Raw genomic sequence first — 24,491 nt, 5'->3', positions numbered from 1 at the left:
CAGGGTAGTATTGTCTCCAGTCCTGGCCTGAGTTTAAATATATACACTAAGTATATACTAGAATGGATCATTTTACCTCTATATTTAGGAAAATATTTCCTAAATAATAGCTCTATATTTAGGAAAATATTTCAGAGACCATATTATGACTGTGTAATTCAGAGACCATATTGTTACTGTATAGAGTGGCTTTAACTGGAGTACGCACATACTAGTCAGAGCTCTGTAACATAACTGACTTTAGCCGTGGTCATGCACAAGTAAGTGCTATGGGCTTTTCAGTGTGTATGTGGGAAGACATGGAGCATAGCCTGCCCTTTTAGAGTATTCACCCACATAGCATATTTATATAATATGTACAACATATAAACATGTGTTACAGATACATGTAAATTTTGCAAAAATCCAATTTAATTTAGTAAAATCTACTGAGCACTCACCGTGTACCAGACAATCTTCTAGACTACAAGGATAGATCAGGGATAAACCCTGCCCTCAAGGAGTTCAGTGTGGTTAAAGAACAGACTTATTCTCTCACTCCTTCTTGGCAAGGGTGGGTATAGTTTCTAAGACCAAAGAGCCATTAAATCATTTATTTATTGTTTTTGCAACCACATTGCTTCCAAAGTTGTCATTTGGCTTGGGTTGGTAAGTTACATTTTGGCTTTTTCCTATTTTTTTTTTTTCAGTAAGCTAAAAAAAAAATCTAAACTCTGCAACTAATTTAAATAGTTAAATTATTGTTTAAGGTCTCTTCTATTTTGGCACATAGCATGGAAAAGTTTTGATTCTGTGAAGTGAAAGACTGTTTAGTGTTAAATGTTTAAACTAGACTCAATCAAGCTTGGTTCCATTTATCAAATATCACAGTCAGTTAAAAAAAATGGGGAGGAGAGAGAACAAAAAATGCTCAAAAAATAGAAAGTAATATGTCAAACAACTGATGACACTTTTCATGTCCTAGAGATAAGCTTTGAAGGTAGAACATGATTTGAGGACACATTTGACAGAAGCTAATGTTGCTAATTTCTTTCTTTGTATAATGAACTTTCATTCACTCGACAGACAATGAGTGCTGACTATGCCAGGCACTTTGCTAGGCACTGAGGAAATGGAAGTAAAGCAACTATAGTCCTTGTCTTCAAAGAATATGTGATTCAATAGGGGATATTGATTGTATAAACCAATATGTACTAAGTGATAAAGCAAGAGAGAGAATGGATGGATGGAGGGAGGGAGGGAGAGAGAGAGGGAGAGAGGGGGGAGAGAGTGGGGTAGTGACAGACTCTAAAATTTAAAAATGTCCATATACAAAGGTAATCCCGATGACTATTCAAAACTTTTCATCTCTTTATGATGGATACTAGGAATTTTAAAAAAAACCTTGCTTATGGCATTCCACATTAGTCATCTACTCTGTTTGGCAAAACAGAGTACGTGTCATAGACCTCGATTCTGGTCAGAGTTCTTGCAGCTGATAGCTGAGTGGCCTTGGGCTAATCACATGCTCTCTGAGCATACTACCTCATCTGACAAAAATGGAGTTGGCAGAAGGATGTTGATAGAAGAAAGCACTTTATAAATGAAAAGTTCTATAAAGTATGACTACATTCTTCATTAAAGGACCCTTTAGCTGGATGCTCTCTAATTTTTCCAGTTTGTATTTCTAGTAGACCGAGGGATCTTAACATAGGTCCATTGCTTAATGATTGGCTTTCAAATTAGGGTAGTAGCTAAGACCACTTGGGTTTTGGGTGTATGTGCACATGTGCATTTTCCTCATTCTATAGTTTTTATCAACTTCTTAAAGGGGTCCATGGCTGCAAAAGAGGCTAAGAACTGCTGATCTAGACAGAGTGCTTTTTTGGGGGGTGCAGAAGGTACCTTATTTATCTTTTTATCTCAATACCTATGTTATGGTGCCCTACACATAGTAGAGGCTCCTAAATTTGTTATATTAATAAATATCAAAATGGATATGTGTTACCATGGCACATATTAACATTTAAAATAAGTCTGGCTTCATCCTAGGGATGAAGTGTTGAATTTTGATGAATTGGTTTAATTCTAGGGAGGATGTATTAATTTCTGTCACTGGTTGTCAAATAGGAAGAGGTGATAAATTTAAGAGGCCTGGCAATGGCACAGTTTTAAGCAATTGTTTTTCAAAGTTCATTATTTCTTTTGTTTTCAAATGATCAGAGAAGCTCCTTTTCTTCTCTTTGTTAAATGCAATGGATTTTGTTTGTTTGATTGTGTCAAAGTTGAAGTCTGCTCAGTCATGCAGGCCTCAGCAAGGGTCTCCTCCGAACACATGGTTAGGATCTGGTGAACACGTGCCCCCTCCAGGAGAAACCATAGCCAAAAACAGAGGCAACTGTGTGGGAATAGACACAAAACTTTCAGTAATATGCTTTTGTCTGCTCTGGCTAGATGTTTCTTACAAAAATGCAAATCTGCTAATACAAAAACTTTGCTGACACAATTACCTGAAATTGTGAAGTTTTAGATACGTACCTCATACAAAAGAACAACAGAAACCGGTGAGGCACTTAGCTTGCCAAACTGTATTACAACTACAGGTAAAAGCACAAGGTTGTCCACTGCATTACTATTATAATATTAAAAAATAGGAAATAACCTAAGTGCCTATCAATAGGAGACTAGTTAAAAGAATTACCATATAGCCTAACAATAAAATATTAGTAACTTGTTCAACAGAATGAGGTAGTTGTAATGTACTGAAGTGGCCCTATAACTACAAGACATTTTTTAAAATTGAAACTATTGTTTTTTAAAAAATATTTTATTCTGAAATATTTATGGACTCATGAGTTATTGCAAAAGAAGTTTCGTGTACCCTTCATCTCATCCCAACAGGACATTTAAAATACATCTTAAAGGAAAAAGGGGTTGCAGAATGGTATATATGGTAGAATCCTATTTGTGTAAAAATAAATCTATCAAATTATAAGCACTGGATATCCTGAGGAATGAGATATGATTTGCAAGAGAAGGAGCAAATGAAGGACTTTTACTTTTTAATTTATAAATATCTGTACTATTTTATGTAGATACTTATATTTATATATCTATATAGATGTCTATACATATAGATATAGATGTATATTTTGATGAGCATGTATTGTTTTTGTTTTTCAAAACACCCAGAAAAATACATTTGAGAGGATGTTTTCTATGATGGTGAATCCATGCAATTTAACTAAGCTTTGAAAAATTAGTTATTTTAATATTGACAAATTTTAAAAGAAAATGGAAGCCACAATTCAGGATTATATTAAGGGCATTTGGTGTTTATTGACCTAGAACTCACTACTACAGTCCACATAGATTACGCCCTGGGAGAGGGCATTTTTCATGAACCACAAAACCTGTTTTCCATGATTCCTTGGACTGTTGGACCCTTTAGGCAAGACTAGACTACATATTTGGAAGCCAAAGCATAAAGTGACTCTAAAAGAACTTGATGTCTGTGTTTAAATGAAATTTTATTGCCAGAAGTATAATATGACCATTTCTCCCTAAGCCAACTGTTGGATGCGCATGTATTTTAGTATCTAAAATTTTAGTATCTAAAATTCAAACCTGGTCTTGGTATGGAATCTTGACTATTTTAAGCTCTCTGATTCCCCATGTGCTTTTTATCAACCTTTCTCCATCCTACAACTATTTTAATTATCTGGTACATGATCAAAAAATGCATTCCCAGCTGTACTGTACCAGTCAATAGCGACTGACGGGGCCTTCCCATATCATTTAAGCTTCAGCGTACTCTCTACCCCATCTATTTGGAGCTGTCCCAGATTCCACAGGCTGCTGCACTATGTGGAGGTGGAGAGGGAAAAAGAAAATGAAGGGAAGGTGACTGCTGCTGATGGTCCGGAGTGTATAATGTAACACTCCATTGGTCCCTGCTAATGTATTTAAACATTTGTTTATTGACTAATTTATCTCTAGCACATTAGGAGGCTGTTAATGGTGTTAGAGAGGAGTAATTGCTGTTTCTGTGATTAAGTTGAAATGAACACAGATGCATAGTTAACAAGACATGGTATTTATATGATATTTGTAAGTCATATAAATAGATTTTTCTTTCTTGAGTGCCAACCAGAGGCACATGAATCATTTATGGTGTTTATGTGACTGAATGAATGCTGATTCTGTAAGCAGAATTAGCAAAGAAGTTGAGTCATATGAAGAATATTGTCATTTCTACTTTGTTTATCAGAACACCTTGAATTAAAGAAAAACCAAAATATACTCTGGAAGTTACATTAGCAATATTTCCATTCTCTGACAGAAGCACGTGCATGTGTATTCCTGTGTCCATGTGTCTGTCCATCCATCCATCCATTCATCCATCCATCCATCCATCCATTCAATATTTATTGTAAGCCAACTAGGTGTCAGGCTCTATATGTGAGGTTGAAGTTATAATGTTAAGCAAAAAAAAAAAAAAAAATATCTAGGGATCTAGGGTGGAGACTGCCATTGATAAAGAATTACCCAAATGGTTATGTAATTGCCGAGTCAAGTGTTCTAAAGGAAAAGAGTAGGTTCTATGAGAATGTATAAGATAAGAACATAATCTAACCTGGGAGGGCTAGGGTAGGCTCTCCTGCAGAAGTGGTTCTTGAATTAGGGTAGGAAGGATGGCTAGGAGTTTAGCGGGTAGGAGAGGGTGTGTGATTGATGACTGTGAGTGAGTGCATGTGTGCACGTATATGCGGTATGAGTTGTCCAGCACTGGGAATTATATGTATGAAGGCCCTGGGGTAAGAGGAGAGAAGAAGATGTCAAGGAATTGAAAAAATGACAGGCAGCTGGGTTACAGAGAAACAGGATCAAGTGACTGAGCATGAAATGAGGAAAAGTGGGGCCCAGAACATGCTGGGCATTGTCAACTATGGCAACAAATAGATGCAATGGAAAAACTTTGAAGAGTTATAAGCATGATAAACAATGCTCTCCTTCCCCCATCCCCAATTATATATCTAAAAGCCACTGAGGCACTGCGTTGTGTTTTAGACACCTGTCTATTAAAACTGTCTCATATTCTTATTCAGGGTCCTGTGTATCACTGTGGCAGAAAAAGTCCCAAAGAGATTTTTTTTTTAAAATTAAACATTCATTTATTTTTGTGATTTGCCCATCAAGGAGCTTCTTTATTGAACTCTTTATGAAACCGAGACACATGAAAGTATATAACCACCCTGCAGACATCAAGAGGGTACAACATTCCCAGCTGGACCCATAAGGCTGTAACTCAGGGCCTGGTTTGGGCTTTTACTGTATTTATAGAGCTAATAGAACCTCACACCTATGGAGTCAAATAAGAAAATCAACAGAAACTGGATGTGTTGCAAATTGAATTAGAACAATGCAATGAGTGTGGGCATTTCTGAGAACCCAGAACAATATCTTTGGTATCAGAGAACCTACTGTACACTCACCCCATTATTTGACTCCCAAAGAGTTTTGATAGTTAAGATGTGTTTTATGGTGCTACTGCCTAGCAGAAGCATTTGGCCTGAGAAAATACCATAGCCTCTCAATTGTTTTCACAGTAATTGTCCATACACAGACAGGTGCACTGACCCAAGAAAAGTCAACATGCTACAGTCAAAGGAGGAAGCCTAAGTAATGGAGTTCACATGATGTTTACTTAGTCATCCCAGCTTTATGACTTGGAAATATTAATAGAGACATGCATCCATCAGGGAGTCAATAGCCCACTGTGTTGCAGAAAAGCACATCTTGGATCTGGAGAGTGAAGCCCTCCTGAAACTTGTGAATGAATCCTCTGTGAGCACAGCCAAAATGCCCATGTCGAAGAAATAGAAATTGCATATAAAATCTATCACAGGGCAAGCTCAGGAGAGCTCAGGTTTAGCCAACAAATTCTGAATAAGGAGGCTGAAGGGAAAAAAAAAATCTATGCTTCCTATACATATACGAAAATAATCTTGGCCTCTAGCTTTTGAAATCAAGATAATAAAATAACAGCAGACCTTTGAGGATGATAACATAGGAGAAATTTTATTTGCAGCTTGTAAAACAATAGTGTTTGCCTTCAGCAACGAATCTCAAGAGAATCACTTTTAGAGTCTAGAGTGGAAGAACACTTAACTTGGAAATTACTCTTTATAAATATTAATCAGATGATCCACAAAAGTCTCTAAGATATGAAAGCTATTTTAACCCAAGTAGACAAGTCAATTGATGGTTGTAAATATCTGTGTACCTAGCTCATTGCTAAAAGCAATGTGTGTGTGTGTGTGTGTGTGTGTGTGTGTGTGTGTGTGTGTGTGTTCATGTGTGTCTTGCGGGGTGGAAAGTAGGTGCATTTATTCAGGTGCAGGAAAACAGGAAAAAGCTTCTTTTCTGACCAGTTTTTTTTTTTTTTTTGACAGAATGGATGAAACTGACTTTTATGGTGTCATGGAAACCTAGCCATGGAAACCTTATAGAAATATCAGGAGATTAAGGGAGGGAATGTTGAAGAAAGCATCATAGAGAGACTGCTATCAACTGATTCCTGTAGATACTATAAAAATAACCACTCTTATTTCCCGATTTTCAGTGAATCTCATTATTTAGAAAATCATGCTCACTATTCTGCAGGTTTTCTGTACAAATAGCTAATAAACAACTTGAAAACAGTCACTCATCTTAAGTTGAATTCAACTGGATGTCCAGTTTGGAGGCCTGAGGAAATGAAGCTCGCCTTCATATCTAGTGTGTTCTCTGAGGCTCCATATCCCATATCAAGTACATCAGCAAGTTCCATTAAATTTGTCATAAATATACTTTGAATCACTTCTTTTCACTCCTGCCTTTAAGCTACAATTATCACCCTCCCACCTCTAGTCAAATTTTCCTCTTAAAATGTCTCATGGCCCTCCATGTTTTTCTTTCACAGCACTCACCACACTTTACGTTCATTTGTATACTTCATTTACTCACTTGTTCTTGTATTAATTCACTCATTCATTGATTCGACAAATATTTATCGGGAGCCTACTCTGGACCAGACACTGTTGCAGTCCTGAGTGATACAGTAATGAGGAAATAGACAAGGTCTCTATTCTCACAGAGCTGACACTTGAATGGGCACAGACAGGCACAAGTGAATAAACAGCAAATAAGAATAGGGCCTATTGTTCAGCTGGGGAGACAGACATTCAATCCAGTATCCTCTCAGCACCCAGTGAGAGCTTCAATCACAAATCAGATCAGGGTAGTCACCTAAAACTTCTCAATGGCTTCCTGTTGCACTTAGAATCAAATACAGCTTCCCAACATAACCTCACTATGTTGAGTACAGAAGATAGGATTTTGGTCTGAATATACCATTAGGTAGCCACATAAACTTTCAGGTCTACTTTATGAAAAGCAAATGAATTCTCAAAAGAATGGGTGTCTTCCCCAAACCTTTCATTTTCAACATCCACATGGGTGAGCTGGTGATGTATTTTGTTTTGTACCAATGTTTTTCTTGTTTATTTAAGAAAATATTAAAAGATTGGTTTCCTTTTGATTATTAGCTCATCTTGTATAAAACTGCTAGATGATGAGTTGCTTAACGTCTCTGAGCTTCCATTTCCTTATCTCTAAAATGGAGATGGTCATATTTTACTTGATGCATTTGCATTGAAGATTAAATGACCTCAAGGCAAAATACCTGTCACAACATGAATGTTGAATTATGAGTTCTTTCCTTTTGCAAAATGAAATAGCATTCATCCTTTATTGTTGTAAATAAACAAAAATATTGACATCAGAATAAGAGAATGTCACTGAGATAAGAATAACATAATTGTTTATTTCATAGCAGGGTAGTGGTTGGGGCAAAGAGGCATCTGCAGCCTGGGTCACTGGTCACTTGTCATAGTGACTGAGTTGACATCAAGCCTTACTCTGAAGCAGGTATTTTTGTGTAGTTAACCTTCTTTGGGCTGGTGATTATGAAACATGTTTATTCCCTGAGCACACATTGTTCTCACGTGGCTGGCATAGTCACTAAAAATTCTACCTACTTTAGAATCTTCCTAGTTGCAAATACCGGGCGATGTCACCAAAAAGGCTTACAGCTCTGGCAGAGTTGATGGAAGAACCCTGAGGTGAAGCTGCCTCTCCTTCTTGTGTGGTATTTCCTGAGGGAGAGATATCTTCATCTCTCAGACCTCGGTCCAGACGTGCGCTCCGGCTCGTCAGTCGCCCCTTCTACTGCCCCACTCCTGAAAACCTGCTCTTTAAGTGCTCGTATAACTTTATTGACTTTTTCCTCATTGTACAAGTGAATATGAGAGTGAGAGAGAGGATACAGAATATATGGTAGGAATAAAATATAGACTACTAGTCATTCTACTCTCTCCCTACCTCCAGATAATGATATAACCTTGATTGACATTTGGTTACAGCTTTCCAGATTTTTTTCTGTTTGTCTACATAAACATATTAAGTGGTTAAGAGCATGGATTATAGAATAAGACTGCTGAGCTTAAATTCCAGCTGTACTCCTTAGCCAAGGGGCCTGACAAAAATTATTTTTAGCTCTCCTGTCTCAGTGTCCTCATCTATAAAATAGAAATTTGTCTTGGAGTACTGTGAGGATTAATGAGGTTAGTACATGTAAAATGATTAGAAGAGTGCCTAACACATAGTGGGTGCTCAATAAATTCTATCTAGATGTACAATTATACGTAAAAATTGAACTGGGAACACATAGCTGCATGACTTGGGAAAGAGAAGAATGTCTCTTGTTTACAGCTGATTCCCCAGAGCACACAGTCAATAATTCTTTGTTAAATGAGTGAGTTAGCCAATGAATGAATTTATAAAAAATATATAAGTGGGTAAATGATGAGAATGGGTCAATGTAGTATAAATATAGGACAACCCAATGGAAAATTACTGACTGAAGAGGATCTTTGAGTGCTGGTGATTTTTCTAGAAATATCAGTAAAACTTATTTTAGGCACTCGATGCCTTCTTGGCAAGAGCAGAATCTCATGAAATCACCCTGGAATGCTGTGGGAGAAAGGGAACTGGGCAGCCTGGTCAGTCACTGAAAGGGGAGACCAGTGTCTCCTCATTTGTTACTGTGTCTCCCCCGGCTGCTCAAACATATTTCTGCAGGGAGCTGAAGGTCCCCATTCCTGAGTCTGGCTCCCACTTGTCCACAGGCCCCAAAGAGGCTCCTGATCTTCAAACGCTAGAACACTCCCCTGACTCCTGGTGTCTCATGGCCTCCTGCTACTTGAGTTTATTTACAGTCTAGAAGAAATGACAGAAATCAGTCACTCACCACGAGTTCTCTGAAAAACCTCTGCAGAATTTCTTCAAGCAAAATTCCTCACTGTACCTTTCCAACCCAGACCAGGAGAACGTTTCTAGCTGGTGAGCAACTCTAGGCTCTTGGTGAAAGGCATTGCTTGGAAATCACCCAAACGTTAGTATTTTCAGTCACGGGGTTCTTAGAAGAGCGCAGTCTCAGAGGGCTAGGAGAGGAGGTGTGAAGGGGTGTGTGTGCCAGGTGCACACGGCGGAATGGGCTGAGAGCCTGTGTGAGGCCTGGCACGACAGAGGGCAGTTTCACACACTGCTTATGGTGAGGCCTGTTTTCCACTCTGGTCAAATACCATTACATCACTCTTTTCCAGTTATAGGAAGTCCAGTGAGTGCCAGACATAGCCACAGCAACTCCCTGAGATCCAATGTAAACACACCCACCCCTCCTCAGTCATGGAGGCTGACGACGTGTGAAGGAAAAGCCAATTCACAGCATCCTTCTGTGGGGCCTGAGAGGCTGAGGGTGGATCCACAGGGTGGTTAGACAGTGGGTAACTTTCTGAGTGGGTCAATGACCAGACACGTCAGGGGCACACACCCCTGACTACTACTTCCTTTCATTTTTAAAGAATCATTATTCGAATTCCCATTTTTCTGTTTGAGAAACTACCGGGGTTGGAATCCCAGCTCTACTAACTGTAAGACCTTGGTAAGTCCCACAAACTTGCTGAGTATCAGATTCTTCATCTGTAAAATGGGTATGATAATAGGATTGACCTGCATGGGACATGTGAGAATTAAATGAAAGCGTCCATGTAAATTAAGTTCTTAGCACAGTGTCTGGCTCGTTTTCTTTAATTGTTTTCACCAGTGAGGATGGTCAGCCCATATTATTTGGGCTTTTACTGTCTTTTTTCTTATAAATACAGAACTTGTTTTTTAAAGTAAAATTTTATTGAAGTAAAAAGGAAAATCCATACCAAAAAGGGGAGATATCAGAAGTGAGTAGCTTGATGAATGTTCACAAAGTAAATGCCTCCATGTAACCACAACCTAGATCAACATATATAGCAACTTCCAGATGCTTCCTTCGAACTCATTATTTTCACTATTCTGACTTCTAGCACTATAGATTAGTTTTTTAAAGTAAAATCATCCTCATAACCACTCAAATAAAAATATAGAACATTTTCATCAACTCAGATTAATCCCTACTCCGCCCAAAGAGAATGGCCCTTTTGACTTCTATTACAATATATTTTGGTTTTGAATTGGTATAAATGGAATTTACAAGTTGTGCAGTATGTGCTCCTTGTGTCTGGCTACTTTTTCTCAACCACATGCTTACTTGTGAGATGCAGCCATGTGCTGTGTAGAGCAGATGTTCATTTCTTCCCACTGCTGTATAGTATTGCATTTTATGAATATTCTACAATATACTTGTCCAATTTATTGCTGATGAATATTTGTTTTCAGTTTTTTTTTTCACTATTACAAGTAATGCTGCTATAAACATTCTTCTACACGTTCTTTTGGTGCACATACATACACATTTCTGTTTTTTATATACATAAGAGTGAAATTGGCTATGTCATAGCGTGCTTATGTGTTTAGTTTTTAGTAGATAACGCAAACAACTTTCAATGTTGTACCAATTTACATGCCAGGAGTAGGTGAGAATTCCAGTTGCTCTCCATTCTCACTAACACTTGTGCTTAGAAGTTCCTTTTTAAAAATTTAGCTATTCTTGTGAGTATCTCACTGTGTTTTTGATTTGCATTTTCCTGATGAGTAAGATGTTGACCCTTTATATTGGCCATTTTTATATCCTCTTTTGTGAAGTGCCTACTTAAGTTGTTTTGCTCACTTTTCTATTACACCAGCTATCTTTTTCTTACTGATTTATGGAAGTATAAAAAATATATATTATAGATACATGCCCCTTGATAGATATATGCAAATATCTGTTCCCACTCTGCAGCTTGTCTTTTTATTCTCTTGACAATATCTTTTGATGGGCAGAAGTTTTTAATTTTAATATAGTCCTATTTATAAATTTTTTCTCATAGTCGGTGCTTTTAAGGTCCTGTTTAAGAAATCATTGCTCATCCCAATGTGATCTTATGTTATCGTCCAGAAGATTATTGCTTTTCTTTTCATATCTGAAGTTGATTTTTGTGAGTGGTGTGAGGTAGGGGTCATGATTCACTTATTCTCCCCATATGGAAATCCATCTGACTCAGCATTATTTGTTGTAAAGGCCATCCTTTCCTCACTGAAGAGCAATGACACTGTTGTCAGAAATCTGGTGACCATATATGTGGGAATTGTCCCTGGATTTTATTTCACGGGTTTGTTTGTCCATTCTTATACCATTATTTTACTTTCTTAATTACTGTAGCTTTATTATAAACCTTAAGATCTGGTTTATAATAAATTTTCCAGGTTTCTTCTTCTAAAGGCTTATCTTCACTAACAACTTGCCAATTTTTTGTGTGTGCATGCATGCACACAGATAAATATGCTGTAATTTTGATTCAGATTGTGTTGAATCCACAGACCAATTTGAGGAGAAGAATATTAAGTCTTTTAATAAATGGACATGGTAGAGACCTTTATTCTTTTAGGCCTTCTTTAATTTCTTTCAGTAGTTTTCAGTGTAGGAGTCTTATATATCTTTCGCTAGATTTGTCCTTACTTATTTCATGCTTGTTTGATGCTACTGTGTACAGTATTTTAAAATTTTCATTTTATAATTATTGCTTGCATACAGAAATACAATTGATTTTTGTACACTGATATTGTATCCACCAACCTTGCTAAATTCAATTATTACTTTTAATAGCCCACCTGTAGATTAAAAAAAAAAATCTGTGTACACAATTATATCATCTGCAAATAATGACAGTTAAAATGAAGTTTTGGGGGACTTATGCTTCTAATTTATAGAATAGACACATCTCTCATCACAATAATTAAAATAAAAACCAAATTGCTTTTTACTCCCTTAAAATGTTTAACTTATTATTTTGTGATTACGCGGGATAAACAGACAGACCCATGTCCAAAAAGTGACATCTATGCCTGTTCACAAGAAAACTCAGCACTCAAATAAATCCCCAAATTCCTTACACTGAAAAAATTTTATTTCCCTTCACATTTTACCATGTTAAGGTAAACACTAATCTCTGGGGACAAAAGTGCAAAAAAGTAAATTCGAGTTTGAACATACCAGTAAGTCCCCTCCCATATGATTTCATACCATTTTATTGTATGAAATGTATGCAATGATTTCATATAATTTATCATTGGTAAATATTTTCAAAATGTGTTATTTTCTACCTAAATGTAATTGGACACTACATTCAATATAATTGTCAATATCAACTGAGATTCTAGCACTTAGGGAAGGGATGGTAAGTATAAGGCACATGGACCCTATGCCTACATCCTGTGATCATGGCAATCATGGCAGACATTGCTAATCAATCATGATACTCTCTACTATTTAGCCTAGAAGTGGGCTCAGAACCCTTCTTAATGCAGAGACCCAAGCAATCACACCACCAGTTGATTGAATTTGTTACTTGAAATGAAACCTATTTGCCATCTTTAACTTAGAATTTCTGGCAGCACTTAACTCCGGTATATTCTTAAAGCTCCTAGAAGCTTGCTCCTTCCAACATTATCATCCTAAATTTTTTCTTTGAATGGTCTAGTATTATATAGCTGTGATTGAACTGTACTGCATTTAAGGTAGTAAAAGAGAAAAGAACTGGCTGCCTCACTGACTCCAGCAGGCTGCTCAGGTGGGCAATTCCTTGGTGAGGTAATCTCAGGACAAAGCACAACACTCACCTTTGTAGCTTTAGACACTTTATCCAACCAACCGCCCCTGAGTTCATCAAGCTCCCAGGCACTGGCTCATAAGGAAACTAACTGGGGACAGGTTTAGAAATCGGAATGCCAACTGACTGTTTGTAGTGGGGGCATTAAACTTTCTGACAGGTAGAATTCTGGTTTCTATTGCTCAGGAGATCCACTCACTTGTATTGAGCTACCTGGAACACTGAGTTAAGAATTCAAAGTTTAGTGTTTAAGAGCTCAGGTTCTGGAGTGGAATCCCAAGTTTGAATCCAGGTCCTGGTGATCTCAGGCAAGTTAATTTTTAACTTCTAAATCTGTTTTCTCATCTGTATATTGGGGCTGGGTGGGGATAATAGTAATTGTTTCTGAGGCTTCAATGCACTACTGCATAGGCATCATTTAAAAGCTTAGGATTGAGCAAATAGTAAGAAATCAATAAATGACAATTAGTACAGACTTAGCACAAAGGGAATAGAATATTTTTAAGGACTGTTCTGCCCAGACTATGGAAAACTCTGAGCTGCCCCTTTTCCTTTTTAGGGGCAAAAGTCATTAGAGTTCCTCTGATAAAGTACCTGTCACTTTCTTTCTGTTGGATAGTATTTGATGAATACTAACAAATTCTCACACTGAATCTCTATTCTCTAGATTTCATGCCCACTTCTACCCTCTTCCAATGACAGCCACCATAAACTAGATCAAATAAAAAGGATGAGGTTATGACTTATTTATATTGGTCATATTCAAACTCTGAGGATAGAGCCTGGGCATCTTGATTAGACAGCAGACTAAGAGATGCTTGGTCTTTTGACTGGCCTCAAGAGATACCTTGAGCTCCTTGATAAAGCCTTAGAAGAGGCAAGAAGGAACACTAAGGTCAGGGATGTGTTATTGTGATTTTATTGGAAGATGGAATGAAGAGGAAGAACCAAATGTGTCCTGAGTGGTTGATGTGTGTTATAGTCACCTCACAGTTTTCTTCATAACGATCCCATAACTTTGGTCTTTTATCCACATTTCATGGACAATGTACAGAAAGTATGAATAATTAGCCTAAAACCCACAGCCTGCAGGTGGCGGATTTGAACATCTGGTGGACTTGAACCCAGAGCTGTCTGCTATCAGAATCCATGCTCTCTCTACCACACCTTACAAATCACTTTTGGCCGAATTTTCAGAGGTTAACATTTCTTTTGACACCATCTCAAAGATTATGGTTTGAAGACTCTATATCAGTTAGTGTGATCAAAAAGTCTTTGTCTATTTATATAAATATTAGAAGACAGATTGCTGTGAGGGGGTCTTGAAGAATGATAACCAGTAGAAAGAAGAAATTATTTAGACTAGTGGTTCTCAGACTTGAACGTACATCAGATTCATCTGGAGGTTCTGGTTAAAACACAAATCGCTGGGTCCCACCCTGAAAGATTCAGTGAGCCTGGGGTGGGAACTGAAAATATGAATTCCTGACAGCTTCACAGGTGGTATTGATGCTGCTGGTCCATGATGACACTTTGAGAAACACTGGCTGGTTTAAACAATGTGAAGGAAACAAGAATGGAAAAGACATTGGGCCAGAGAGTTACATATAAAAGTTTTATTCCCTGACAACTCCGTATCCTTTCTTTCACAGGGTCCGCCACACTCTTGTTGTCTATCACCAGTCCAAGGTACCTATTAATTCCGTGAGTGGTGGACAGATGGTTGAACAGAATGAGGGAAAGGAGGGCAAATTGGTGGAGAAGGAAGAGAAGGCAGGCGACTTGGTGAATTATACAGCAACTCTGTTGCCCACCAGATTACCCTTTCCAGAGGGAGAACTGACTCTGGCCTGGCCTTCTTCAAGGGTGGGGTGTGGTGGTGGTGGACCAGATTAGAAAGTGGTATCAAGTAGCAAATCCTCTTGGACCATTCCAAGGTGAGGGGTGTGTAGATAGTCAGACCTCTAACAGGGAAAGTCAAACCATAGATTTGGCTCTTGAATTGCTCACCCACATTTCTGTACTGATCCATGAACGAAGCCAAGCCTAATATTTCCTATTAAACTACTCCCCATGCATCTCCCACCAAATTGCAAAAAAGAACAAAAACCATGGAGGAGGCTCTTGGGACCCTCTCTATGGTAGACTCAGAAACTCATCTCAGGAAAAAGAGCCTGAGAAGGTTAAGCAATTTGACCTACTACTTACTATCCATTATTGGACTTTGAGTTTGGAATGTGGGTTTAAGTAGATAGGAAAAAATATTTTCTTCTTAACAGATTGTCCTTGGGCAAAGAAGAATATCAACAAACCTAAGAAAAAGATTTATCTGCAGTTATTGCCTCAGCAGAGGTGTTTGTTTTTATATTTCTCTAGCCTCATATGTTGCTTTAGGTGAATATAATACGATAATTTCAGGCATTGTTGGTTTTTACTGAGCAATAGGTTTGCAAGATTCTTGAGAGGCCTTATTTTCTTGGCCTTGACGGAGAAATGTTAATGTTAGATGTTTTTAGTCCTTTGGAGAGGAAATGTGGTACTAGGTTTTGCAAACATTTCTTGAGCAGCTATTGTGTGCCCGGCACTGTTAGGTGCAAGTAGTATCAGTAGTGAAAAGAGCATTGGACCCAAAGTATTAAAACCTGGGTTTGAGTCTCAGTTCTACAGTTTACTAGATGTATGTCACTTAGCTTTTCAGAGCCTAAATTCTTTCTGTTAAATGGGCCCACACTCAGCACATGGGGTTGCTAAAAAGGGGCTCTGAAAATCATGTAAAGCCATATAACTATGAGGAGGCACTGTTGTAGCATTTGAGCCATCTTCTCTTGGCATTATTCACATGGGCTTCGTTGTGTGGCTGGGGGTTAGCACAATGCCTGGCACATTTGTAGAAAGAAGGAAGAAGAAAAGAAGAGAGGAAGGGCAGTAGTATAACGAGTGGATCCTTGGCTTTCATGTTTTAGTTTCGGTTTTCAGAGCAAAGGTCCATGATAAGGCAGTAAACTAACTGTGGTGAGACAAGAGCTGAGTCAAGACTGGGGTGATTCACTCAGGCCAGGCTTGGGCACTAATCCACATCCTCTTTCCTACTGACCACTGAGCACTTCAGAGTACTTCACTTCTGAGCTGTAGTCTCATAAAATGAGCACTTTACTCCCACTCTATCCACCTTACTGGGCTGTATTGAGGATCAAACAAGATGGTAGATGTGATTATGCCTTGAAAATTGTGAAGTGTGACAAAGACATGATGCTTCCTTATCTCCATTTTTATTTACATGTGTCTTTTTTTTCAACAAAAGGCACAAAAGGAGGTCTTTTATTATTTTGTTGGCTTGCTAGGGTCCTGCTTTCTCATGAACTTGGGGTACTAACTGTGGAAAGTGGAAAACAAGACATTTTTAAAAGAGAAAAAAAATAACCTTCCTTAAACGCTTTTAGGAGGAAGTCCACAGTAAAAACAATAGGTAGCAGGAAAGTTGAATAAGAATAATGTTCGGCAGCAAAGAGGGAAGGAAGAGCAGGTGAAAGGTGAGTGGGAAGCCGTTGTTGATGGTGGAGCTGATTAGAGCTAACGCCTACTGTTACTGCAACACACTGATCTTTCCTGGGTGGAGGTGGCCTGGTCCATGGGAGGTCTGGGTCCTCTTCACTTTCTTCAGCCTTGGCATTTACTGGATAAGGACCCCTGCTCTGTTAACTGCACCTTGAACTGTTCCCTGGTCTAAGTGTGAGCCTCAACAGCAAGTCACTCTTCAAATAGGATGAGGCCAGGTATCCAAACCAGTGAAATTTGCAGGCAAAAGAAATAGGGAGGTCTGGACACTGGGCCAACTCAAGAACGTGTACCTAAGATAAGGCAGCAGTTGCTCCAGTTAATTGAAGCTATTCTGGAATATAATCTAGTTTTTCTAGATCATCTAACTTTAAGAAAAGCAAGAAATCAGGATTTTAAAAATGAAATCTGATCTTAAATGTAGAAATGCTGTTTGGGACCAACAAGGTATCTCTCTGATTTGCTTGTTTGCAATCTCTAGCTTAAACTCTCCTATGTATTTCAAAAATACTTTTATTTATTCGTGTGAATTTCTCATAAGAACCATCGGCATAAGCCCTATGACCCCCCTACTATCTCAGAACACCTGACTTCTTCCCTCTTAGAATAATTATTGTATATCTGGTCAGGATGCAGGCAGTATGGTGCAGTGGTTACGAGCTTGGGGTCTGGAATCAGATAGCCCTGGGCTTAAATTCTTGCTTTAGTTTTTTCCAGCTGGGTGATCTCAGATCACACACTTAACCTCTCTGAGCCTCAGGAATCTAATCTGACATGGAGCTAATTATACTTTGTTCTTCAAAGAGGTATCATGAGGATTAACTAAAATACATATAATCTACTTGGTGTCATGCCTAGCACATAAGTGAACACTGAATGTTAAATATTCTCATAGATAATAATAACAAAGAGTTGCATAGTTTGTTTTTCAAGCATTTTAGTTTACAATCATTAAACATTCTTCTTGAAAGCAGCAATTCTCTCTCAGACTTTCAGTTTATATCCTGCAGAGTCAGGGGCCCAGCCCAAGTTCTCAAATTCTAGATGATGATGTTTATCCCCATCATCACCATCATTATCACTGCCATCATCGCCATCAACATGATAACGTCACCATCATCAACATCCTTATACCAAAACTGCTACCATGAATACAATCATCATCACTACCATTATCACCATCAATATGGTTGCTTTCACCATCATAACCATCATCATCATTGCCATTATCATCACCATCATTATCATCACCATAACTGCCACTTTCAACATCATCATCATCATTACTAGTGCTATACTGTACCAACTACCATATGTCCCAGTTCCTGTATGGGTGCTCTGCATATCTATTCTGTTTCTATTCTCAAAACAACCCTATGGACTAGGAATTATCTCCCTCTTCACTTTATAAATGAGGATGATGAGGTGCTAAGGAATTAAACACCTAGCCCAAGGTTACCACTAGAGAACATCAGAGCTAGATTCAGACCTAAGCCTGTCTGGCTCCAAAGCCTGAGATATTTTCCTTACACCATGCTCCTGAGCAATTTGGGAAATAGAAGTGGTGGAAGTTATAAATTTCAAAACAGGTCTTGGATAGCTTGGCGTTCTGAGGTGTGCATCCCTTTGCATTTTGGTACATTGCTATCATTTTCTCTTTTTCAAATGGTTCATAGCAGTTTATTTATAACTGAGAACTGACAATCTGTTTACCCTAATAGTTCTCTGGAAGATTCCAATTATGGTTCCGCCACATCTCTGAAAACTAGCTGTGGAAAGCCAAAGTGATGCTATCTGTGCTTGTGTACAAAACACTGCAAAACACCGTTCTTTGAGAGGAGCCCTGACTGGGGCAGGGACAGCCATGCCCCAAGGAAGGTTGATATCAAACACAGCCTCTAGAACGAATGCTGACATCCTTCCTGTTCATGTCCTCAGTCATGATTAATTCTCCTAGACAAGTCATTGTATCATAGATGTAACCAGAGGTCCTCTGTCTTGTGTGATTTCCAACAGATGGGTTTTTTTCTTGGCCTTCATTTATAACCTCGGCCATGAGGACAAGACTTCCTTTCTCACTCAGTCTCACCATCAAGACAAGCTAGAGAAGTCACAGTCAGTTCATAACCAGAGAGTATCTTCTGTGAGCGAGGTCCATGCTGAACACAGAGAGACATGCAAGATGTATGATGCAGATTGGCTGCTGCACAGGGTTGAGCACTTCATAATGTTGAAAGAGATGAGAGCAAATGTGTAAACTGGGGCTGGGCACACTCAATGTCTGGACGCTACATGTTCAAGTGCAGTTCGGCACTTTGAGTAACTAGGCACAGAAATTAGAGAACTTATCAGTAGAGGCAGCAGAGCTCTGAGAGGAGCTTATAAGCCATCTTCTGACACAAACTTACCCTGTAAGCTTGAGCTGGCTGCTTCATCTGGAGTCAGATTATCTGGGCTTGATTTCCAGCTTTGTCACATACTACCTTTGTTACTTTGGAAGTGTGGTTAGTTCCTTTGAGCCTCAGTTTTGTTATCTGTAAAATGGGGATGCTAGTGAATTTTCTGATGGATTTGTTATGAGAATTAAATAAGATAATGTATGTGAAGTGCTTAAAACCATGCTTGACACATATTTAGTGCTAAATAAGTGTTAGCAAAATAATAAATATTAATATTATTTGTGTGTTCTAGGGCTCAGTGCTGTTTTGTTTTTTATAGTTACACTTACTTTGTAGATGACCTCATCCTTTCATGAATTTAAAAACTATCTCCGACTTTATATCTTAAGTCTCACCCATATTCACACATGTACATATGTGAACATGTAAATTATGTGGGTATGTGTATGTATGTATATAGTTACATATAGTTGTTTTTTTTTTGCATAGACTTTTAATAGGCCTTTGAATTCTGTAAGTCCCTCACCTGACTTCCATTTTTCCCCCTTCTCCACCAAACCTTTTCCTCTCCCAGCTCAGTAATGTCAGCTTCATCTTTCCTGATGCTCAAGCCCAAAGGCTTGTAGTCACCCTTGATTCCTGTTTCACGACCTTCATTCTCCTCCATCGGTAAATCCTGTGGGGTCTCTATTTAAATACATCCAGAATCTGACCACTTTTTACCAACTCTACTACTTCCACTCTGGTTCCAGCAACCATCCTCCCTTCTCTGGATTATTGCAACAGCCTCCTCGCTGGTCTCTCTACTTCTGCCCTTGCCCTCCTTCGGTCTACTCTCACACAGCAGCCAGAGAGACCCTCCAACACATAAGTCAGATCATTGCTCTGCTCGACACCCTCTGATGGCTTCCCATTACCCCGAGAATGAAACAAAGTTCCATGCAGCCTACACATTTCCTCAGCCTGTCTTCCGGTCCCATCTCCAATCACCCTACCTCTCTCTCACTGAGCTTTGCACCAAGCATGCTCCCACTCAGGGCCTTTATACTTCCTGTTCCTTCTGTTTGGAATGCTCGCCCTGGATGTCCACAAAGCTCATCCCTTGCCTCCTTCAGGTCCTTCCGCAAACGGTGCCAGTCAGAGAGGTCTTCCACATCTACTGTATCAAGAAGAAGCCCCATCCCTTATCTTCCTTTACTCTTTCACCCTTTGTCTTGCTTTATTTTCCTTCATAGTACATATTGCATTTGACTTATCATATATTTTTGTTGTCGTTGCTTATTGTCTCTCTCCTCCTACTAGAAAGTAAGCTCCATGAAAATGGGATTTTGTTTTGTTCACTGCTGAATTCTCATCATAAGAGCAGTGACTGGTACACAGTAGGCAATCAACAAATATTTGTCTTGTAATGCAGGAAAGAAAAGTTCATGGTCATTGCTGGTACTTAGCACAATAATTGACACATGTTGAGGAAAGGAAGGAAGAAAGGAAGGAAAGAAGGAAGGAAGGATAAAAGGAAAGAAAGATGTAAGGAAGAAAGGAACATTATTTGTTTTTCCTTCCTCTAAAGAGGGATGATTGAGTTAGATGCTCTCTAAAAGGTCCCTTCCAGCTCAAACATTTTATCACTCTATCGGGTCAGTGGAATTCTTTTAGCTGGGTCTCAGCTCATGTCTTGGCTAGGCCACATCACTCAGAAGACCAGGGTGCTTCTTCACAATAAATTAAACCACATACAACCCTGCAAGTCTCATGAACCAAATCAGATTGTCCTTAAAAAGAAAGTCTTGAGCAAATTTCAAACCTGCTCATTCTTAACCCAATGCTGGTTACTTGCCATTAGCCCACCTCAACCATCTCTCCCTGCCATCCACTCCTCAGCCCTTCTTTGTGGCTCAGGAGGCTGATCCTTGGATCGCTTTACCCAGTTCCTTAGCCTACCAGCTTTGCTGCTTGGGTCTGGCCAATGGGAGCAGGAGGTAAGAGGAAAGAAGGGAGAGGAGCTGAAATATTCGATGCCTTCTCCTTCTCTGTGTCCCCACTGCCATCTGGCTACACACCTGTGTGACCCCAGCTCCTGCTGGGCAGCCCTGTCTCCCCAACTCCTGTTCTCCTTGGGCTCCCACAACATCCTTTCCCTCCTCTTTCTTTTCAGCTCCAGAGGTAGAAATGCCTTCTTGCTGTTGCTGTTCCCTGAAGCTTTAACATCCTTTGTTGGCTCCACTTACCCTATAAATAATTCCTTTATTAAAGTCTCTTCATGAAACCCTATGAGTGGAATGCTGTTTCTTGTCTGCCAGGACCTTGACAGTAGAGAGTGAATCTAGTTCCTTTGTACTTTGAAAGCATAAGTTGAAATACATGACGGTTTCTGAGTAAACACTTGAAACTGCGTATGTGTTGGCCATGTAGTTGTTTAGAGCTGGACCTAGAGATCTTTCACAACGTGGGGAGAAATCTATGTGTTATTTTCACTTGGTTCCATTCCCAGACCTGTAAAACAAGGACTTTGTGGGCAAAATGTCCATGGATTGACACACAGTGGAAGTCACGCTGATACATACTCCAAGCTGGGGTTAGGAAAACCTGGCTGAGTATTATTTAATTCTAATATTCTTTGTGCTCAAAGGAAATGCCTCACTCAACCTCTTTACTGTACAGGTATGAAAAACCACTCGGCATGCCTTTCTTGGGAGAAGAGTTTTGAATACTTTACTTTATCTTTATTCAGAGCAGTTGTGCACATTCCTAAAGAAACAAGCCTTAAATCCAGAAAGCTGGGTGACAGGGGAGTGGCGAAATGCCAGGAAAAATATTATCATGAGCGCTAACCCTGTTTAAGAAAACAGATCATTTAAACCTAAGCAGGTTATACCAAAAAAAAAAAACACCAAAATGAAACATAACCAAAGAACCTTAGTAAAGAGAATGTAAAATGAGACTATAATGTGAACTAAAAAAAAAGAAAAAGAAAAAAAGAGAAAAATAGACATATGTGGGGAAGAGCAAAAGAGTTAAAGGGGAAGCCAAGTTAATAATAAAGTAAAACGTTTAATTCTTTTACCTTTATATTTTTGCTAGTGATAGAGACACATCTCTGGAGGTATGTGTGTTTCATTTCAAAATGAGATATTCCAGCTAATAGGGACTATACAGCCATCACCAAAAAAAAAGGAGTGAGGTTTCCCCATGGGGTGACAGGCATTAAATTCATAAACATGAAGTTGTGGGTGGGAAAAGTTTTAGAAACTGGAAGGTAGCAGTGATTTGTGTGTATGTTTTTCACCGCTGTAGGCTGCTGAACATGCACGTCCTTCAAATCATGAAGGATTTGAGTTCACTAAGTAGTGAGCCCTCTTACTCCTACTTGAAAGAGGAGAGCAGGGGCTGAAAACTAAGATGGATGCCTGATGAGGGAGAACTTCTCCCTTAGACAGATCCTTCGATTCGCCAGATGCTCAGGCACCAGTCAGAGTTCTTATGTGGAGCTCACAGCAAATCTGGGACTTGGCCAGAACACACATACTTTCTTATTTCGGTAGAGCCATGAAAGGACCCAGTATTCTGAGATGAACTCCTTGTGTCCTTCCGGTTCCATAAGCAAGGCCATATGAGAATCTTTCTGAACCTTCTGAAACCTACTATGCGCTTGCTCACTGTGTCCCTCCTTTACACGAGAGTCCATGCGATACACCGCACTTAGGACACAGTGCTAAGAGTTTCCTTCTCTCAGGAAATTGCTCATTCCTCCCTTTCCCAGCAGACAAAAGCTTCATGACACATTATATTTATGCTTTATTTTCTCTTCTGAGTTAATGTCACTCATCATCTTTCTCTTTTATTCTTGGTGGACAGGAATCTCAGAACAAATACAACGATATTCAAAGTTAATTTTTTTTTTCTTCAACAGCAAGACAACCTCAGTGCAAAGTTATGCAGGAGTCCAAATATAAAACAGACATAGGAGGTGCTATTCTGAGGGGAACAGAGATAGAAAAGCCTATAGATCTGGCCCCTTCTCACTCCTCTCCTTCCTTGGTGGTCTATATGTCACCTCCACAAATCCTCTCAGGGTAGAGGGTTTCTCAAACAAGACCCAGATCGCACACAACACAAAAGAAAAGTCTGATACATTTGACAATTAAATCAGTTTCTTTTCTTTTTTTTTTTTTTAAAGCTTCCTAAATAGAGTTAAATAAGTAAGCAATCATCTGGGAGAAGATATTTCCACTTCTTATAATGATCAAAAAAATTGTTTCTGGATTATATAATGAATTACAAATGAACCAGAAAAAGACAAACCTTCCAATTAAAAACAAAAGACAAAAGATATAAAAAAGTAATTTCTAGAAGAGAGAAACTGACTGGCCAGTCGAGATATGAAAAGATGGTCAGCCTTTCCAGTAATTGAGAAATTATAATAAAAATGACAATTTCACATGTGTCAGGGGAATGTTTTAAAAGTTTGACAGTTACTATTGCTGGTGAGCACATGGGGAAATTCTGATATGCTGCTGGCAGGTGTGTAAATTGGTGCACGCACTTTGGAGAGTAATTTGGTAATGTCAAGAGAAGTTGAAACTGCATAGATGTGCACAGCCTATGTGGCAGGACTTCTCTCCTAGATGTAAGTGTGTATGTGCGTGTGTGTGGGTATTAGAGAAAGTTGCCATGTGCATACAATAATACATGTATAAGAGAGCACATTACATCAGTTTTGGTGATAGCAAAAAGTTGGAAATGTGCTCAGTGTCTGTAATTATTCAGATTAATTGCATTTATTCAGAATTTTGCCATCTCTAAAGCCAAAATGAAGTCATTCTGATTTCCGCATGCATGTAAGTTTTGCATTTTACAGTTAAGCATTGCTTTGATTTCAATTACAGAAAGGAGGGCACCAGAATCTGTTAATGCTTATGGTTTTTAAATATCATAATTCAGTTCTATTTAAGCCAGTTCCCTTTGAGTAGAAGAAATCCTGATCTATGGCCAGAGATTATACCCCAGACTATACAAACAGATCTTTTACAAATGCCTGTCCCAAGGGGGATTGAGAAAAAGCACCTGAAGCTCAGCTTTAACTCATCACCTCTAAGTGAATAATAGACATGCACATCTTAAAATAGTGGGCCAGAGTATTGTCTCTACAGGTGACAAATGGCACATGTCCAGTCTAAATAAAGCTTTTTATTTTATAAAACCCAATTGCATCAAAGCCTTATGCAGTTCCAGGTCTGCCCTGCATTGCTCCACAGACAAATGGCATTTAAGCCCATGGATGGGTGTCTTTTCTTGCTGTTCACACAGGAAACATATCATCTTCTATATGACCCTCTCAATGAAGTTACTTCACTTCATCACACATTCAAGCATT

The sequence above is a fragment of the Pteropus alecto genome, unplaced genomic scaffold (assembly GCF_000325575.1).
Source record: "Pteropus alecto unplaced genomic scaffold, ASM32557v1 scaffold78, whole genome shotgun sequence".
NCBI lineage: Eukaryota > Metazoa > Chordata > Mammalia > Chiroptera > Pteropodidae > Pteropus > Pteropus alecto.
The sequence above is the reverse complement of the archived record's forward strand: the minus strand, read 5'-3'. Positions refer to the sequence as shown.